General features: G+C 36.8%; 1 protein-coding gene across 3 annotated transcripts in view; it reads right to left on the bottom strand.

Moving 5' to 3' along the window:
- The window catches only part of NOX4 (NADPH oxidase 4), a 177,753-nt gene that overhangs the window by 160,384 nt on the left and 2,198 nt on the right, over window positions 1-15,171 (bottom strand). The gene's annotated exons all lie outside the window — the stretch shown is intronic.

The raw sequence follows: 15,171 nt of genomic DNA on the forward strand, positions 1-15,171 counted from the left end.
ATAGGACAAGACAGGACAGGATAGGAACAGGGAAGAAGGTAAATCATAATGAGTGATACACAGCTACCAAGGAAAAAAAGGGCTCCAGGTAATGTAAAGAAGAACTACTGAGGGCATGGGAGGGCTGAGATAAAATTACTGATTCTTTAACACTTAAGTGGGCCAAACATTAAAGATTATTCAAGCTGCATATTATCCAAGTGCCATATTATATTTCTTACAGTGTGGTTAATTTATGTGCTGTTAAGACACTTAGGAAACAGTTTCTGGAAAAAAAAAAGTATTTCAACATGTATTAAAATATTAGTAAATAAAATCCTGATATGCTGCCATGTACAAAACAAAACAAAAAAAAACAAACCAAACAATCCCCCACTTATACTCCATGCTCCTAACCTTCCAACCTTGGTTCGTCTTTTGGGTTGGCTGGTGTTGCTGTTTAGTCACTTAACCATATCCAACTCTTGGCAACCCCATGGACCATCGCCACCAGCCACCATCGCCTCCTCTGTCCATGGAATTTCCTAGGCAAGAACACTACAATGGATTGCCATTTCCTTGTCCTTTAGGCAGGTACAAGTTCTCTGTTAATACTTTACAGCCCAGAAAGTTAGAGTGAACTGCTGTAACACATCTTCATTTAACCTGTCTTTTCTGTCATTCGTTTCATCGTATTCACCTACCATTTTAATGTTCTCTCCTGGGTTCGTTCGGTTTCCTAGTATTTAAAAATCCGATATTCTTTTGTTGTTGCTGCTTTTACTGTAACTGTTAATATGGCTATCTTTTGTTTAGATGGTTAACAGTATGGGTAATACATAAGAAAAAAGCCATATAAATATAGAAATTAAACAATACTTAAAACACTCACTGCATTCATCCCTTCAGTCCCCCAATATCCCTAAGATTTCTCATTGAAAACAAGCTATTATAATCAAATGTCTTATGTTTTTAGAACTGTACTCTGTGTGATATCACCTCCACTATTGTCATCTACCTAAAACCATTATAATAAAGTAAATACCAAAATGTTATATTTGTTACAATATGAACAAATTTGTAGTCTTCCATCTGAAGAAAACCCAGCAGGCAGTTTTTAAATTATAAAACTAGCAAACTACCTCAAAATATTCACACTGTAATAGCATGCTCTGTGTTCATCATGATGTTTCTTGAAGCAGCGGGGAATAAATGTCTATTACTGGGAGGACAATCCAGTAAAATGTGGCAAGTGCAAACTATGGAATATTATACAGCAGCTAGAGGCAAAGGACCAAAGAAATGCACAGTCACATAGAGAGATTCTGAAACATAATTTGTTGTTGCTATTTAGTCACTAAGTCAAGCCTGAATCTTTGTGACCTCATGGACTGTAGCCCACCAGGCTCCTCTGTCCATGGGATTTTCTAGGCAAGAATATTGGAGTGGGTTGCCATTTCTTAATTCTAGGGGATCTGTTCAGTCCAGGGATTGAATCCGCATCTCCTGCATTGGTCAGCAGATTCTTTACCGCTGAGCCACCAAGGAAGCCCTTGAAACACAATACCAGATGAGGAAAAGCAAGAAAGAGAGTAAGTCCTTCGCACAAAGCCATTCTTGTGGATTAAAACAGCAAGCAAAAACTATATGCATAGAAAACACCAATAGAAGGATACATGTCCACACACTATTAGAAAAGCTGCCAATATCGGGAGGAAAATGGGATTGCGGAACAAGGAGTGATTAAGGGACTAGTAGACAAATAAGCAGTGAAGAAAGCAAGCAGGGGCCTTGCACAGACGCACGAGGACTGGGTGCTGCAGCCTGAGGTGTGCATTTAAACACTCTCCACCCAACAGCAGAAACACAGGTTTATAAAATCCTTTGTTATTCCAGAGAAGATCCACTGCTAGTGTCCTATGAAACTGGTCTTCTTCATATGAACCTCAATCTTTGATTTGCTCAATGGAAAGTTTTAAAAAGATCAACAAATTTGGAGTTCAAATTTGAAAACTACTGCCAATTGAAAAGCCATTAATTGTGACAGTCCCCAATGGCTCAGAGGTAAAGAATATGCCTGTAATGAGGGAGACGCAGGAGACTCGGGTTCAGTCCCTGGGTCGGGAAGATCCTCTACAGGAGGAAATGGCAACCCATTCCAGTATTCTTGCCTGGACAATCACATAGACAGAGGAACCTGGCAGGCTACAGTCCAAGGGTCATGAAGAGTCAAATGTGACTCAGCAGTCAAATAATTCTGAAATCATAAAGAAGAAAAAAAAATGTATACTGTAATCTTCAAACTATCTTCTTAAATATTGAGTGGACCAAAAAGAAGTTCGTTTGGGTTTCTCCATACCATCCTATGGAAAAACTATAACTTTTTGGCCAACCCAATTCTTCAGAGTGTATACATTTCCACAAAATTAGACATTAACTTCTCTTAGTTTACTTAGGAAACTTTCAGTTATTAGGAAACATTTACAAATACATTTCAATATAAAAACATTCTGAACTTCAACAGTTTTTCCTGAAAGAAATGAGTCTAGCATTTTCATGAATTTGTCTACTATCACTTGGCATCAGAAGGAAGGTAAGAAACACAACTCATTTCTTCCTCATCTTACTTTATGCTAATCTCAAATCAGTAATAATAATAATGATAATAATCCTATAAAAGAGAAATAAAGTTCAGTTAAGTTCAGTTCAGTTGCTCAGTCATGTCCGACTCTTTGCGACTCCATGAATCACAGCACGCCAGGCCTCCCTGTCCATCACCAACTCCCGGAGTTTACTCAAACTCATGCCCATCGAGTCGGTGATGCCATCCATCCATCTCATCTTCTGTCATCCCCTTCTCCTCCTGCCCCCAATCCCTCCCAGCATCAGGGTCTTTTTCAATGAGTCAACTCTTCTCATGAGGTGGCCAAAGTACTGGAGTTTCAGAATTGCCATTTTTTAAGTCAAAATGTTTCAATAATGGAATTTTTATTTAGTTCAATTTAATAACATAATTCTTAGTTTAAAACTGAGGAAAGTAAGGCTTTGAAGATTTCAATTAATTACTTAAAGATACAGTTATTAAGACGTAAAGTCAAGATTTCAACTTAGGTCAATTTGTACCCAAAATTCATGCTCTCTTCACTGTATTTTATGTTACTACCATTAACAATCTGAAATTTTCACAGATATTACTGTACTTGAAATTTAAGCTAATAGTTTCTCTGTGCTAAGGAAAAGGCAATAGCAGACTCTTGGCTTCAACAAGAATTAGAATAAATGCCATATAAGACAAATTAAATTTCATGTATCTAAAATCTGTGGATTGAACAAAGTATATTTTCTCCTTTGCACATAACACACTCAAGCTTTGAAACCAGTACAAGTCTAAGACTAGTTTTCTTCAGGCAAATCAAAATTAAGGAAACCCTGTAGATCCATTATGATCCAGGAAACTAAACTTTTCTGATTTTCATTTGACTCATTTTTCACTCTCTTATGATTAAAAAATGCACAAGATCAAAACAGCTGAGTGGTTCAATGATGGGTTTTACATAGTCCAAGCCAAGGCCCAAATCCCAGAAAAATTTTGTTGTAGGTAATGAATGTAATATAAAGAATGTGAAAGTGAAAAAAAAAAAAAAAAGAATGTGAAAGTGAAAGTCACTCAGTCGTGTCTAACTCTTTGCGACCCCATGGACTTCTCCAGGACAGAATACTGGAGTGGGTAGCCTTTCCTTTCTTCAGGGGATCTTTCCAACCAGGAATCAAATCCAGGTCTCCTGCATTAGCAGGTGGATTCTTTACCAGCTGAGCCACCAAGGAAGCCCAAGAAAACTGGAGTGGGGAGCCTATCCCTTCTCCAGAGGATCTTCCTGACCCAGGAATCAAACCGGGGTCTCCTGCATTGCAGGCAGATTCTTGACCAATTGAGCTACCAGGGAAACTCAATATAGAGAACGCCCAACAACAAATGCCATTTCCCAAGTGGAAGAAGAACTTTCATACTGAAGCTCTACATTCTTGCGGTTATATGAGTGATTTTTTTTTTTTTTTTCCAATTTGGAATCCATTATTACATACTGCTGATATTTGCTTGGTTTTCCCTTTAGATACTCTGAGCTATGGGAAAAAAGAAAAGAAAATGTATCTTCACTTTTGTTTGCATAACTCTAAGCACTTTACTAATGTGCTTTGGGGCCCATGCTTTTCAAACCAAGAAAATTAACACAGCTTAAAAGCCCAAAGTAACTTATCAAAAGTAACTTGGCCAAGGAAAGTCAGCGAGAGATAAAAAATACTCTAATCACCCTATCTCATCAGTATTTTCAACAAACAGTTATTTTCTTGTTCCGCACTATCTCTTTTTAGGGCATCCTTGAAATCCATATTCCTGCAAGGGGTGGGGTGACAGAGAGTTCACTCAGGATAAAATGCTAATTGGAAGGCACATAAGAGAGGGTATATTGCGGGGAAAGGAAGTCAACAGAGAGAACCAAAATATAACAAGGGAGAAAAAAGAAACTTGTTTGGATCATTACCACTTCAGATCCTTCCAATGAACCTGAGCTTTCTAAGATTATATTAAAGAAAATTACTTAAAATTTAATATCAGCTATGTGAAAATACTACCATATGAAAAATGACTGTAGTCTGAAAGGCATTCACCATAGATCATTTCTTAAATGTATCTTGGTGTTCACATGCCCATTTTTAAAAAATCTCAGATGTATAAGATGCTTTCACTTTGTGTACATTATTCATCTCTTCTTGCCTTAAACTATATTAGACCTCTGGTATTCTTGATATGTGTCTGGAGACCTTTAACAATGTCCAAATCAATGAAAACCATGAAAGCATGAAACTTTTGCCTATAAAATATGTGTTGAAATCATTTATCCATAGATAGAAGTCATTGTCAAATTCAACTTTCCAATTTCTAAAACTGTAAACAAATTCGATTGGTCATCTTCTTCTTTATGTACTTTTTCTTTAACCCCATTTCCAGAACTGAAAAGAAACTACATTTGGCAAGGCTTTTTATTACATCAACTTTTATCACATCAAAAAGTTGCATTAAGACATGAATACCAGGTAATTTATACTAAAGTCTCACTTTTAGTTCATGTCTTGGCAATTATTAGTTACAAGTCACAGCCCTTTAATAGCCCACTTCAATAATCAACACTGTAAATGTAAAGTATATTAGATGTTGCTTTTCTGTCACGAAAATGAAATCTTCTCATTTCTTTGTCCAAACCATCCTTTACAACTCCCAAAGGAGCTCTGTTAGGTACAAACGGCTGGAGCCTTAAAAGCTGTGAGGAATGAACAGCAGACAGAAACAATATGTAATAATAACCATTATTTTTTACTTCTGTGATGCTTTCAATTCTTCAAAGTAGTTTGCTATTTGCTAAGTCATACCTAATGCTCAGTACAACACTCTTGAGATAAGTAGCATCATTTCATCATGTTTTAATGGGACTACAGAACAGGTAAGTGGATTTCGGTATATGAATATGAAGGATCAGAGAACAGGGAAGGAAAGCTGGCATTCTGGAACTCTTACTACATAATAGGCTTTGCACAACGTACTTTAATCCTTGAGCACATTATTTATAATTTCCAGGCTTCAGCTTCCTCTCTTGCTTAAAGAAATTATCACATCTGGCCCATAAGAAGAACTCAGTGAATGTCAGCCCTAGCTATTATTGTTATTATTTCTTTTAATTTCCTTTAATGTTCACAGTAATCTTGTGAAACATTCAGTTCAGTTCAGTTCGGTCGCTCATTTGTGTCCTACTCTTTGAGACCCCATGGTCTGCAGCATGCCAGGCCTCCCTGTCCATCACCAACTCCCGAGTTTACTCAAACTCATGTCCATCAAGTTGGTGATGCCATCCAACCATATCATCCTCTGTCGTCCCCTTCTCCTCCCTCCTTCAATCTCTTCCAGCATCAGTGTCTTTTCCAATGAGTTGGTGTTTTGCATCAGGTGGCCAAAGTACTGGAGCTTCAGCTTCAGCATCAGTCCTTCCAATGAACTTTCAGGACTGATTTCCTTTAGGATGGACTGGTTGAATCTCCTTGCTGTCCAAGAGACTCTCAAGAGTCTTCTCCAACAGCACAGTTCAAAAGCATCACTTCTTCGACACTCAGCTTTCTTTATAGTCCAACTCAAACAATATATGACTACTGGAAATAGGCATTACTTCCCTTGTTTTTCTATTGAAGACTCCAAAGTTCAGTGAAGATTAATAAAAGCTTTTCTGAATAGAATGTGCTCTATCTCAAGCTGAAATTCCACTCAGCAATCATAACCAAGCTGGTGCAAATTTTGTGCCAATTATAAATAGCAATGTAGAGCCTTCCTTTGTCCAGAAGGATCAGGGGGGCAGCTAGAGGTCAAAGGAAAGGAAAAGTCACTCTCTCCTAATGTCATCTGCTATAGCAAATTCCTCCTATCTTCATCTCTCTCTGAATTCAATATTTTTATTGATAAGCATAAATAATTTTTATTACCATTTACTGCTATTAATAGTATGAATACCATTAAGATCAAATAATATTACTTAATATTTACAATAATGCTATCTTTTGCTATGCACATATGCACCAAGGGCTAAACATTTCACTAACATTTTCTCATGAAATCCTCACAATTAACCTAATAGGAAGGTTAAACTTAACCTTATAGATGAGTTAAACTTAGATTTAGAGAAGTAATTTGCCAAAATCATAAAGAGAAATAAATGTCTGAGCAAAAATTCAAACTCATATCCATATAGCTCCAAAGCTTACAATCTTGTGAATAAGGAATTAAGGATGATTGATTTTTCCTCCCCAAAATTACCTATACACTTTTGAAATCAATTCTGTGTTCAACACAATGCTTAGCATGATAAACTAGAAACACTGACTAGAGTTAAAAGACCTACTATCCACATTCCACTTTGCACTGAATACATAAAGAAGGCCTTTCCTTGTATTAAATCTGTCTATCAAATGAGACAAATGAATTAGAACAGTACCTAAGGTACTGTAACATTCTGCAGTTCCACAAGCTTCATTCCCTCAGGCTGGGTGCTCTGTAGGAGAAACCATACAGCCTTCAGAACTATGAGGAGATGAATTTCTGTTGTTAAAGTCACCCAGTCTGTGGTCCTTTGTTATGAAAGCCTAAGCAAATTAATGCAGTAGGAATCAGCTAGGATTTCCAGGTGGTTCAGTGGTAAAGCAGCGAAGGCAATGGCACCCCACTCCAGTACTCTTGCCTGGAAAATCCCAAGGATGGAGAAGCCTGGTAGGCTGTGTGGCCCATGGGGTGGGAAGAGTTAGACACGACTAAGCGACTTCACTTTCACTTTTCACTTTCACTCATTGGAGAAGGAAATGGCAACCCACTCCAGTGTTCTTGCCTGGAGAATCCCAGGGACGGGGGGAGTCTGATGGGCTGCCGTCTATGGGGTCGCACAGAGTCGGACACGACTGAAGTGACTTAGCAGCAGCAGCAGTGGTAAAGAATCTGCCTGCCAATGCAGGAAACATAGGAGAAGTGGGTTCAGTCCCTGGGTTGCAAAAACCTCCTGGAGGAAGAAATGGCAACCCACTCCAATATTCTTGCCTGAAATATCCCACAGAGAGAGGAGCCTGGCAGAGGATAGTCAGTAAGGTCACAGAGTCGGACCTAACTGAGCAACTGAGATAAAAAACACAGGATAAAGCATACAAGTCTGCTGTAGGTTTAAGAGTAATCCATAAACTACAGTCTTATCCTTACTTATTAAGACAAAACATACAACCATACATACAAACGGTCTTACCTAGAAAGATTAGAAAATTCCAGGCTCTAACACTCTTTGTCTCAGAACCTCCCTGGAGGAGCAGCATGACTGAGAGTGTGGTCTTTAACATGAGACAAAGGTGGGCTCGAATTGGGCTTCTCTAGTTGTTAGCTGGGTGACCATGGGGAAGTTACCTAACCACTCAGAATCTGTTTCTCAATTCTGTAAAAAGTGATCATTCTTATCCTCCAGGATTATTATAACAATTAAATTAAATATGGAAAGATTAAATGAGATTACAAAAGACCAAAGAACCGTGCCTGGTGCATGAAAGTGATAGTCGCTCAGTCGTGTCCGACTCTTTGCAACCCCATGGACTCTACAGTCCAGGGAATTCTTCAGGCCAGAATACTGGAGTGGGTAGCCTTTCCCTTCTCCAGGGGATCTTCCCAACCCAGGGACTGAACCCAGGTCTCCCACATTTGCAGGAGGATTCTTTACCAGCTGAGCCACAAGGGAAGCCCAAGAATACTGGAGTGGGTAGCCTATCCCTTCTCCAACAGGTCTTCCTCATCCAGGAATCAAACTGGGGTCTCCTGCATTACAGGCAGATTCTTTACCAACTGAGCTATCAGGGGCACAAAATGTGATTAATAAATGTTTATAGTTTGTATTAGGTTGAATCACATGAAATGGCTGATTGTTGTCGTTCAGTTGCTAAGTCTTTGGCACCCCATAGATGACAGTACACCAGGCTTCCCTGTCCTTCACTGTCACCTGGAGCTTGCTCAAACTCATGTCCAGTGAGTCGATGATGCCATGTAACCATCATCCTCTGTCACTTCCTTCTCCTCCCGCCTTCAATCTTTCCCGGCATCAGGGTCTTTTCCAATGAGTCCACACTTCGCATCAGGTGGCCAAAGTATTAGAGTTTCAGCTTTAGCATCAGTCCTTCCAGTGAATATTCAGGACTGAATTTCCTTTAGGATGGACTGGTTGGATCTCCTTGCTGTTCAAGGGACTTTCAAGAGTCTTCTCCAACACCACAATTCAAAACCATCAATTCTTCCACACTCAGCCTTCTTCATGGTCCAACTCTCACATCTGTACATGACCACTGGAAAAACAATAGCTTTGACTATACAGACCTTTGTCAGCAAAGCGATATTTCCGCTTTTCAATATGCTGTCTAGGTTTGTCATAGTTTTTCTCCCAAGGAACAAGCATCTTTTAATTTTGTGGCTGCAGTCACTGTCCACAGTGATTTTGGAGAATAAGAAAATAAAATCTGCCACTGTTTCCACTCTTTCCCCATCTATTTGCCATGAAGTGATGGGACCAGATGCTATGATCTTAGCTTTTTGAATGGTGAGTTTTAAGCCAGCTTTTTCACTCTCCTCTTTTACCCTCATCAAGAGGCTCTTTAGTTCCTCTTTGCTTTCTGCCATCAGAGTGGTATCATCTGCATATCTGAGGTTGCTGATATTTTTGTTCTATCAAAATAGCAATCCCATATGGTTCAGTCTAACACTAACGTTGACTAAAGGCAAAAGAGCCCAGAGGTTATCAGTACAAGTTCTAGAATTAGTATGTCTGAGCTAGAGATCTGGCTCTGTCACTCATCAGCAAGTTACAGAACTTCTCTAATTCAATGTCTTAGCTTCAAAATTAAGAATTAAAGAAAAAAAAAGAATTAAAGATATCTACTCCATAGGATGGATGAAAAGATTAAATAAGTTAATCTAAGCAAAGCTCTCTGGGTAATACCTGGTGCTTAGTCCTCAATGAATTGATATTATTAATAATGAAATGAGCTAAGTAAATCTGAAAATCTTGGAAACTAATTTCAAAGTTCAATTCTACACTGTTTTGGATGGTACTGATAAAAGAGAATTATACAACGGACATTTAGCTGAGTATAACAAAGAAGTTAAACCTTGTGCTAAAATTCTAGCAAACATCAGGTAATCAGAAAAAAAAATACAAATACATCTCATCATCTTTACCCACATGTCTGAAACAAGTCTAAAACAACTGTAATCCTGGAAATATACATTATCATGGGTGTAAGTCAATAATTTTCCATAACTTCTTGAACTGTTCAACACCTTTAAACAGGAAAAGCTAGTGACCTACAGAGTATGGAGTTTAATGTATTTTACATACGCCTGTCTATCGAGTTGTTCATTGTAACAGGCTGAATATTGGAGTGAGGAACAATGAACCAGGAGAGTGACCAAGCCACCAACTGAGTCGGTGATAATGAGCTCATTATCAACCTCATTTTCCTATTTGTGAAAATCTAAGTAAAGACATCAAAGTTCTCTTTCAAGTCTAAAATTACATGAGTCTCTATCTCTTATAAATGAATTAAGTACATAACTGCCTCAATGTAATGGAACTAATTTCACCTGTCAATAAATAAGAAGCTTAACACCTTAGCAGAATGTTAAGAATAAACACAAACAAACAAAAACCAACTCATTGAAAAGTATCCTTTGAATTGAAACCACGATGTTCTGAGTAATAAAAAGAGAAGTTAATGATCAAGCCCTTTCTGAAACTGACAGGAGGCACATATTCCTTCTCAGCAGAATTACAGCTGCCTAGGCCAGATGTGGGCTTCCCTGGTGATTCAGATGGTAAAGAAGCTGCCTACAATGCGAGAGACCTGGGTTCGATCCCTGGGTCAGGAAGATCCCCGAAGAAGGGAATGGATACCCACTAGAGTATTCTTGCCTGGAGAATTCCATGGACAGAGGAGCCTGGCGGGCCACAGTCAATGGGATCGCAAAGAGTCAGGCATGACTGAGCAACTCACACAAACACACACACACACACACACACCGGTAAGCTGTAAAACCAATGCTGACTTAAAATCTGAGGTTCCTTCACACAGAGATGCCAATCTCCAACCTTAAGAAATTCACATGACATCAGATTTCTGTCTCTGAGAAATGTTAATTCTGATACAATTCCTAGGACACTTGAGAGGGTGAATTGTTAATGTTTCTAAATCACTTGAAGGATAATGATTGACCAAAGAAAGATCATCACTGTACAATTCGAAAAACCTCAATGCTTACAACTTTCTTCCAAATGACACAGGTATCTCAATAAGAATTTAAAAATAAGAAAAAAAAATCTTCATGTCCATTCAGCAGATCTAGAACAATAACTGTGAGAATAAGCAAAAAAATTAAATTCTCTTTATGGTACTCTGAGAAAAACTAGGTTGAAACTGAAAGATCCATATACAAATGTTAGCTTTAGGGAAAAAATAATAAAACAAAGACACACTGGTACCACAAAATGGATTTTTTTCTGGTACCACAAAATGGATTTTCTTCTCAAATTAAAATGCTTATACCAATTAAATTATATCCTGTAATCATTAAAATGTCAGAAATTGGACTCAGAAATAGATGAATATGATGTGAAGGCTCCTGATAGGAAAATATCCTGAGTTAAATTTGCCTCAACATTTCAAAAAATTTAAGAAACTCTTAGAGTCTGTCACAACACATTAGCACTTGTTATTAAAGTACTACGTACATTTTCCATTCCTTGAAAAGAAATAAATCAAAAACAAATTTCATCTTAAGTAATCAATGGAATCCTTTATTTAAAGCACTGTAGATGAAAAAAATTACTGTTTGATTTGTTTATTTGAGTGTTTGCTTTGGTTTCCTTCAAAAGACTTTTATCCCCCTCTTAGCTAATTTTAAGATTCCAATATTCACAGCATGTCATAATTAAACATCTCCTAGGAAGTGCACAGTCTGATTAGCACATTAACTCAGGCATAAACCAGCCGTGACCATGTTGCCTCCAGGCCTGGGTCAAACTAGTCTGGGAAAAAACAATTCTGGTGAAAATTCCTACTAAGACATATTAAGTCCCAAGACTATTTTATCTTCCATCATTTAAGATCTTCTTTTCCCTAGCAGTTCTTATGTAATTGTTTAACCCTTAACTGTGGTCTGAGAACAGTCACTTAGCCTATTAGGAATAAAAATGATAACTGTAGTTCTGAGGATTAAATAATTTTAGCATTTTTCTCAAAGGCTCCCACCTCCCAGAAAGCAAATAAGATTAAATCAGAAATATGCTTACAGTTACACACCAATTACTAGAGCCCACAAGCTCCCATTCAAAATTAACTCCTGTTCAGGAAAGGAGGAGTCAGAGGACTACCCATATCCTGATTTCTTTTTATGTGGCTGACTGGTGGCTAGTTGCTTGCCTTAAAACAAAATGATGAATGCATTTGGCCATGAGGTAATAAAATCTCCCCATGGCCAGCATGTGTACTGTCCAAAATGGTAGCCACTCACCACGTGTGGCTACTGAGCATGTGAGATGTGTCCCAAGCCACCAAGGAACTGGATTTTTACGTTCATTAATCTTACTAATTTAAATGGAAAAAACTGATATTTACCTATGTCAGTGGAAAATCTTTATATCTGGAACAACTTGGATATCTTACAGATGAAAGAGTGAATCTACTTTTTCATCTGTAAAAATTTTATGAAACTTAAAGACAGACCAAGTAATTCTAATGAAAATTCAGTGGCTGAGTTGTGATGTACATAAGTGGAAAATATACACTATATTTCAAAGAATAGGCAAAAATAATGTCAAATATCTCATTAATAATCTTTAAAAGTACTGACCACATGTTGAATGCTTCAATCTATTACAATACCTTGGATATATTATTTTAAATAAAATATACTAAAGTTAATGCCACTGGCTTCTTACTCTTTTGAAGTACTACTGGGAAATTTTAAGTTATATATGAGTCACATTATATATTTTAAGTTATATATAATTTTAAGTTATATATTTGTCAGGCACAGCACTGATAAAGAGCAATACTAACCAGTGACATGACTGAGATGGGCCAGTGAAGTGGTTTAGAAAATCTGTGCAGTATGGAAAAAAAAAGCAAAAGGCCAGACAGCACTGCATTTAAATCCTAACTTTGACACTGACCATCCAAACGGATTTGAGCAGCCATTCATTCAGATTCCTCAGCCTATACTTCCCCAGATGCAAAGGGGAAGGATAGTTTCCTAGTTAAACACAATATTTGTAAAGTGACTAGTATACCATCAGTTTAAATAAACAGTCAAATAAATTGTTTTTCAATGGAAAGCAGAGATTTTTAGACTACTGCGAAGAATTTACTGCTTCTCAATGTCTAGGTCCTCCTGCAAATGAGCTATATCCTGTGGACACTTTCTTCCTGTAATATTACTCCAACTTGATTATTACGTTACATTTTACAGATGAATAATGACAACCTTAGACTAAATGCTATTATCAAAATGTTCAACAAATGGAAGCTTTGTTTCCATAGTGTTTTAAAGTGGTAGCAATCAAGTTCATTTCCAGAAATACCATCATGATTTTTATGAACTTAAAATTTACCTAAAAGAGACTTATCAGAATACCTATGTCCATTTCAGGATTTCTATCATGGTGGGACCATCTCCTTGTGAATGTTTGGTAGGCTCTAAGAAAAACTGCTCTAAGGCATAAAGTTCATACTATACAGTTATTAAATATGTAAAATGTGGGAGCCTACAATATTTATTTTAAAAATTAATTATATCTCATTGTTCTGCTGTATTTCTTTAGATACAAAAAAATGCTTGCAAATTCTTTTACTATGAAACAGTACCACAATCATCAAAAGATTAGGAAGGATAAGGCTAAGACAAATAAAATCAAATACTCCTTCATTAAGCAAATAGTCAAATTATAGATAGAATTCCTTTTTCACTAAAATGACAGATATCTATTCCAAATGGTATAGATAAACTGATGACTAAAAAATTCATATAAGTGATTAATGAAAAGACATGTGAAAGTCATCTTTCTTCTTTAGTCATGATGTCAGAAGAAAAGCTGTCCTCTTCCACAGTGACTCTTCATAAAATATGGACTCTTAACTACGAGGTTAAGGTTCGACTAACTATGATGATTCTTATGTTTCTATGAAAACTAATTTACAATGACCTTGCTTTTCTTCAATCTGCCTCTTGCACATTTTACTCACAGTCTTCCATTTAGTCCTTTTATTATTTTTTTGTCTTCATTCATCTGATCAATATTTATTGATCCCCTGCTTAATGCCAGGCCTATATTCTGTGGGCCTCACCACTGAACCTCACCTGCCTATCATCTTATTCAAACAAAACCACTAAAGTGGGATGATGTAGAGAGAGGTGAAACATATAATTTAATTAGTTGGGTTGTACATGTGTGTGTGTATGTATTCTTCATATTTGACTTGCCACCAAAATATATTTGAAGTTGTTACACAGCATCCAAACTAATAAAAAATTAACTTGTTGTTTTCCAACATAATTATTTTTTAAGTAAATTATAATTTTAGTTTATAATATGTGATAAAGCTGAAATTCCAAGTTCAATTATGTCTTTCCAAGTTGTCTAGTCTTAGATTTTATATTATTACATCTATGTCCTGATCAAAATTCACCATTTTCCAAGGCAAAATTTGTCATCGTAACTCTCAAGAGTTTTCTCCAAGTTGTTCATCAAGTAATATAATGAATAGGTCAGATCTACGTTGCACTGGAAAACCTCCTGTTTGCTAATTTACACCCAAGGGGGATTTCTAGGAAACAAAGTAACATGATAGACCACTAAACTTTCATGCATTTCTTAGAGAAAAAAAATTTTAACTTGCTTATCGAATTACAAGTATTTATTTGCTGGAGCTTCCATTAGATTGTAAGCAACTTGAAGACAGAGGGGAGAAATTACTCTTTATATGCCCATTTGAAAAGTAAAGGTTTCATGACAGTTTTCTGTATGGCTGAATGGAGGGTTGGTAGGATGAAAGAAAGAAATGTTCAGATTTAGGAATTCAATCTTTGCAACTATTTTTATCAATCCATTTAAAATACAGATGTTAGGTGATGTAGGCTCCTCAAATCGTACCAAATGTACCACTCTGGTGGGTAATGTTGATCATGGGAGAGACTACGCATGTGTGGGGATACGAGAACAAACAAGAAATCTGTGCCTTCCCCTCAATTTTACTATGAACTCTAAATAGCTCTAAAAAAATTCTTTTAAAAAGTTATTAAACTTTAAAAATACCAACTGTGTGAACAACAGATAATGAAAACAGTGCTTTACTCTATAAAATAAAATATAAATGAATTAGTTCAGCCTCAATTTATCACAATCTTAATATTTGCCAAGCACTACTATAAGAGCTGAGGTTTAAAGAGAAATACGATTTTAACTATAAAAACAGGAAATTGAAGACTGGTTCCACTGAATTCATCTGAACTAATCGTAATTGTAAACATTCATTAAACCATGAAAAAGAAAACGATGCACCTCCTCTTCAGAAGGCATTTTC

Source organism: Dama dama, chromosome 2 (genome assembly GCF_033118175.1).
Source record: "Dama dama isolate Ldn47 chromosome 2, ASM3311817v1, whole genome shotgun sequence".
Taxonomy (NCBI): domain Eukaryota; kingdom Metazoa; phylum Chordata; class Mammalia; order Artiodactyla; family Cervidae; genus Dama; species Dama dama.